Raw genomic sequence first — 5746 nt, 5'->3', positions numbered from 1 at the left:
CCCAAGTGATTGTTGATATTTCTATACGCGATAAGGGCGCATTTTCTTTATATCTTGGTAGAGGGAAGAGAACTGTCGTTTCACATTGGCACTAGGTTGTTTGTATTACAGTATACGTGTAAAAAAAAGCAAACAGATATTACAAACAAGGGAAAATAATTGCTACAAATAAAATTACTAGACAAAACAAACTAAATTTGAATTTAACTGCGTTTTGGGTGGAAAAAGATTAAAAGCTCCACATCGTAGGTAAGAAGATATCACGTAAATTTATTTCTGCACCTATATTCGTGAAAGCACAAACGTGTTAAAAAAACAGCGGCAAGATATATATATAAGTGAATTATATCTGGACAATACAGTTTCTTCTATGTTGCTTTAATCTTAACAAAGCTTATGAATATTTCAGAGAGACATGGAAACCAGACGAAATGATACTCATAGTTCCCAAGGGCATCTAAGTGGAGAACAAACGAAAGGTGCGTCGGCTCTCTCAACAGAAAAGGAAGCAGAGCAGGAAGATCAGCTTTCGACTCTTCTTTCAAGTGCTCACGAGCTTCTTGCCAGAGAAAAGCATTCAAGCAATTATGAAAAAGCTGCAGAATTACTAGAACAAGCATTGTTAAAGGTTCAGGGAGAATCAAACGAAATCGTGGAGGCCGATGTTTGTGGCAAGCTCGCCGAAGTGTTTTTATCTTTGGATGATTACGAGAAGTCTCTTCATTACGGCCAGAAGTGTCTTTCCCTTTCTAAAACAACTGGTCTCAAAAATCTCGAAGCATTGGCCTATGCTTGTGTTGGTACTGCCCATTCCAAGTTAGGAGACGTGCAAAGAGGTCTTGAATTTCATACGAAGTCCTTGGATGCAAATTCCACAACAGGAGACCAAAAGCAAAAGTGGAAATGTCTACACAATCTAGGTGTCACCTGCAGCGACCTTGGTGACAGCGAAAGTGCGATTAGATACTTCAGGGAAAGTCTCACCGTTGCTGAGGATGTCGGAGATAAGCTGGCGATCGGTGAGTCCCATAGTGGGCTGGGTAGTGTTTTCTACAAGACTACACGGTATCCAGAGGCCATTTTTCACATCCAGGAGCACCTTGCGAAGGCCAAGGAAGTCAAGAATAAGGGGAGTCAGGCAAAAGCTTGTGGAAATCTCGGCACTGTTTGTCTTTCCAAAGGAGATTATATCAAGGCTTTTGCACTTTATCAACAGCAGCTAACACTCTACAAAGAGACGGGCAAAAAGTTGGGCGAGGGACATGCAATGGGGTCCCTGGGAAATGTTTATCTTTATCGTGGAGAAACAAAAAAAGCGATTGAGTATTATGAAGCCCAGTTGTCTATCGCAAACATGCTGAAGAATAAGGGAGAACAAGCAAATGCTATTAAGGGAATTGGAAGAGCGCAGTATTCTCTGGGAGAAAATAGGGCAGCACAAAAAAATCTGGAAAAACTTCTGCAGCTTTCGATAGAAATTGGTGATAAATCCAACGAGGGCTTTGCCTACGGTTTCCTAGGAGACACCCACAGATCTTTAGGCAATTACGAAGAAGCCCTAGAGATGCAAAAAAAGTTCTTGGAGATTTCTAAATCAACCAGAGACAAGGTTGCAGAAGGGTTAGCCAACGCCTACATGGGAAGCATCTACTTTTCCCTGGGAGACTTTCAAAAGGCGTTGGAGCATCACAGCGTTAATCTCGCTATCAACAGAGAATTGGAGAACAAAGGAGGAGAGGGAAGGTCGGTCGAGAAGGTGGGAAATATTCATTTCGAGCTTGGAAATTACAACAAAGCAATTGAATGTTATCAGCAAAGCCTTGACATTGCCCTGGCTATCAGAGACAAGCCACTAGAAGGTGCCTCATACACCAATTTGGGAAATGCCTTTCAAGCCCTTGGAATGTATTCACAAGCTGTGAAGATTTACGAGAAAGCCGTGCCTTATGTTAAAGCAGTCGGGGACAAGCGAATGGAAGGAACTGTGCTTGGAAACCTGGGAGCTGCGTACAACAGCATTGGAAATCACAAAAAAGCGCATGAATGCCATTTGCGACATCTGTCGCTTTGTGAAGATTTGGAGGAAAAACAGGGAGAAGCAACCGCCCACGCTCGTATCGGGATGGTCAACTATCGGATTGGAAATTACAAACAAGCCATTGAGCATAATGAAAAGCAAATCTCTATTTCAAGCTCTATAGGAGAAATAAGTGGAGAAATGACTGGCTACTTAAATCTTGGCAGGGTGTATATGAAATTGGGGGAATTGACAAAGGCCATTGAATTTCAGCAAAGGGCTTTGAGTTTTGCTGAGAAGATGGCAAGCCTAGAAAAGAGAGGTTCGTGCCACTTCGAACTTGGCATCTCCTATTCAAAGCTCCAGAAGTTTGAAATGGCCAGCGATTACTTGGAACAGTGTACTAACTTGTATGCTGAAGTAAGACGACTTCTCTTTGAGAAAGACGCGTACAAGATTTCTTTAAGTGACGTGCAGGCCAGCGCGTACCGTCTCTATACCCATTGTCTCCTCCAGCAAGAAAAAGACGAAGAAGCACTACTGGTCACAGAGCGTGCGCGTTCCGCGGCACTTGCTGATATGATGGCGGTATCGTACAGCCAGCAAGACCCAAGAGGAGTAAAAAGGGAAAACCTCAGTGGAACGAAGATGCGTGAGGTCGTTTCTCGTCTAGACGGTCGCATCATATACTATGCTCTTTCTGGAAAAGGAAAGGAAAATGTGCTAATATGGAGCTTTCAGTCGAATGGTGATCCCATGTTCATGGGCGAAGTAACCGAGTGGAAGAATCTGCTAAGTGAAGCACTTTTTGAAATTGGCGTTAACGTTAAGGCTGTGGAATGCGAAGATCGTTCCTTTCTGTCGAGGGAAGTTCAACGTAGAGACAAGAATGAAGAAATTGACCAATTGCGCGAGCTGGAAAACCTGGCTTGCCTTCCTTCTAAGCGTATCACTCCAACAGATAGACCAAGTGCACTGGAGAAACTTTATGATGTATTGCTGGGCTGCACATTTCACGATCAAACAGCCAAAGATCTCATAATTGTTCCAGATGACGAACTCCATAGAGTCCCTTTCGTGGCCCTTAGAGACGAAAACAACGAGAGTCTGGCAGAGAAACATAGAATGCGAGTGTTGCCGTCCTTGTCAATGATAAAAGAAATTTTTGAGTGTCCTCCTGAATATCATAATCAGAAGGGAGCTGTGATTGTTGGAGATCCAGAAGTTGGCTTGGTGAAACTCAAAGGAAGACAAAAACCAGAGTTGGTAACAAGACTAGACCAAGCCAACAAAGAGGCTCAAGAAATAGCCAAGATGGTTGGAGTTAAGCCTCTTATCGGACAGGAAGCGACAAAGGCTCGTTTCTAGAAGAGCTAGACAAAGCAGCCTTAGTCCACATTGCAGCCCACGGGAATGCCGAAACAGGCGAAATTGCTTTCGCTCCTCCTCCTCAAAAACGCAAACCAATACTGGACGAAGAAGATGTCGTGCTCACAATGGCTGAAGTACAGAATGCAAAAGTGCGAGCTAAACTTGTCGTTCTCAGCTGCTGTCACAGTGCAAGAGGCCACATTCGAGCTGAGGGTGTTATTGGCATCGCTCGAGCATTTCTTGGTGCAGGTACGAGGTCAGTCCTCGCTTCACTGTGGGCCATCGATGACAGCGCCACCATCGAGTTTATGCGCAGCTTCTACCAGCATTTGAAGCTTCGGAAAAGAGCAAGTGAGGCTCTTTACCAGGCTACAGCTGCACTGAGACGCTCAGAGAAATTTGGAGATCCCCTTTATTGGGCCCCATTTGTCCTCATTGGAGATGACGTCGCCTTTGATAGCTTGGAAGAGATTGGTCAAGATAATATGTAAGGTGTGTGACCCACTAGTACTCTATTAGTATGAGCTCAATGCATAGTGCCCCCTCTTGAAAGCAACTGTTGAAATATTCTTTTGCAGGATGCTACCAAAGAAAGCTGTTCTAAGCATGACTGTTCTCTTACTACAGCTTTGTAATTATGCAATGCAAAATTACAATGCATATTCCCTCCTGTTCCCTCTCTCCGCATTCGCATCGTAGATCATATTATGTATAGTTCCATCGGGTTAGTTTTTCAAGCTTTCATGATTTTACTGTTAGTTATTATCATAATGTCTACACTACTTGAAATGATTCCTCTCAATTAAACTTTGACGTTCTGTCGCGGTCGGTCAGACTCGGAAGGAATACAGCTATACATCAATTTTAACACATTTTTACCAGTTGCATTGCTTTCGATCTCTTTCCGCTCGTCATATCTAACAAACGGTATCTCTCTTGTTCTTTAGGTCAGCCAGATGGAAATCCTGATGACACTCATGTATTTACACTCTTTTTGGCATGATGCAAAAATGCATCCAACCGCAAAGAATCACAACAAAGTGATCAGTGCACTGATGAGTTCATATGTTCCAATTTGTTGTGGTACTGAATACTTTTGAATTTATTATTTTTTTTAGAACAGTGAGAAAAAACATGATGAACAATAGTTTTTCGCTATTGTGCGATAGAAAGATTAGGAAAGAAAATCCTAGATCCAGATTTTAGATAGCATTAATTTTCAGAAGAAAAATTTGCTTTGTGATTTTGTTCACCCTTTGCTGCTTTTCGGAGCCAGCGGGTTTAGAGAGTAAGTATTACTTACATTAGATTTGGGTATTGTAAATAGTTTTCCAATCAGGAGCGATTAGTTCTTTTGACTGAGGCATTGATTTTTGAAATTCCTTTTCGCTATGGGTGATATCGATATTTAGTGTCACCCAACTAGTGAACTAATGCAAATCCTGCATTTTAATTTGCTACGCTACATAGTCCTCGAGTAGCGAAAAGCGTGACTAGTTAGGTGATACTAAAACAATTAGACCCTTCGCCCTCAAGGGCCACGGGTCAATAGCCCTATTGACCCGTAGCCCTTGCGGGCTACGGGTCTAATTGTTAAATAGTAGCCTAAATGTAAAATGATAGCATGCAGTTGTATACAGTTCTTAACTGACTCGGGCAGCGTGAGGTTCAAAAGTCACTAAGTTGTACCGCCTTGATAGGCTTTTAAAGACACTAGCTTAAGATAACCGAACGAGATCGAGATACGTGCTCGTTGTTCCAATTTCAATCCATTGATGACCTTCCCGAGCCTTAGCCCCTCCATATTGCTGATCGGTTGAACCAGGAACCTGTCGATGGACGGAAACTTAATGATCAAAATTATTAGCATTAGATTTAGAAAGCGAACTTGCAAGAGCCTGTAAACAGGTCTTCTTGAGGGGCTTAGGGGAAAAAATTATCGGCGATCAAAGCAAGTCGAACATAAGAACACGCTATGGTTCCTCCCATAAATACATTAAATGCGAGGTACCTCTGTCCGGGGGTGGATCTTAGGACCACTTTTGTTTTTGTTATACATTGACGAAGGCTTTGGATTTTATACCATTTTATACTCTTTTCTGACGACGCTAACATATTTTACTCTCATTAAGACCCATTTCAACTAATGGAAATTGTAAATGCTGAGTTGAGGAAAACTGTCTGACTGGTTTCGGGCTAATAAGCTACCATTAATATTAAAGAATCAAATTTCATTTTATTTGGAACAAAACAAAATAGGCAGAAACTTGACTTAAGTTTTTCAATTGATAATATAGAAATTGATCGGGTAAATGAATTGTTTACCTTGGAGTTATTCTTGATAAGCACTTATCTTGG

General features: G+C 42.0%; 1 pseudogene; it reads left to right on the top strand.

Annotated features, from left to right (window-relative positions):
- Positions 1-415: 415 nt before the first annotated feature.
- Positions 416-4454, top strand: LOC138016300 (tetratricopeptide repeat protein 28-like; annotated as a pseudogene).
- The last annotated feature ends 1292 nt before the right edge of the window (positions 4455-5746 follow it).

This window comes from Montipora capricornis, chromosome 9, assembly GCF_036669925.1.
Source record: "Montipora capricornis isolate CH-2021 chromosome 9, ASM3666992v2, whole genome shotgun sequence".
In the NCBI taxonomy this organism is placed as follows: domain Eukaryota; kingdom Metazoa; phylum Cnidaria; class Anthozoa; order Scleractinia; family Acroporidae; genus Montipora; species Montipora capricornis.
This window is presented reverse-complemented; position numbering and strand designations above follow the sequence as displayed.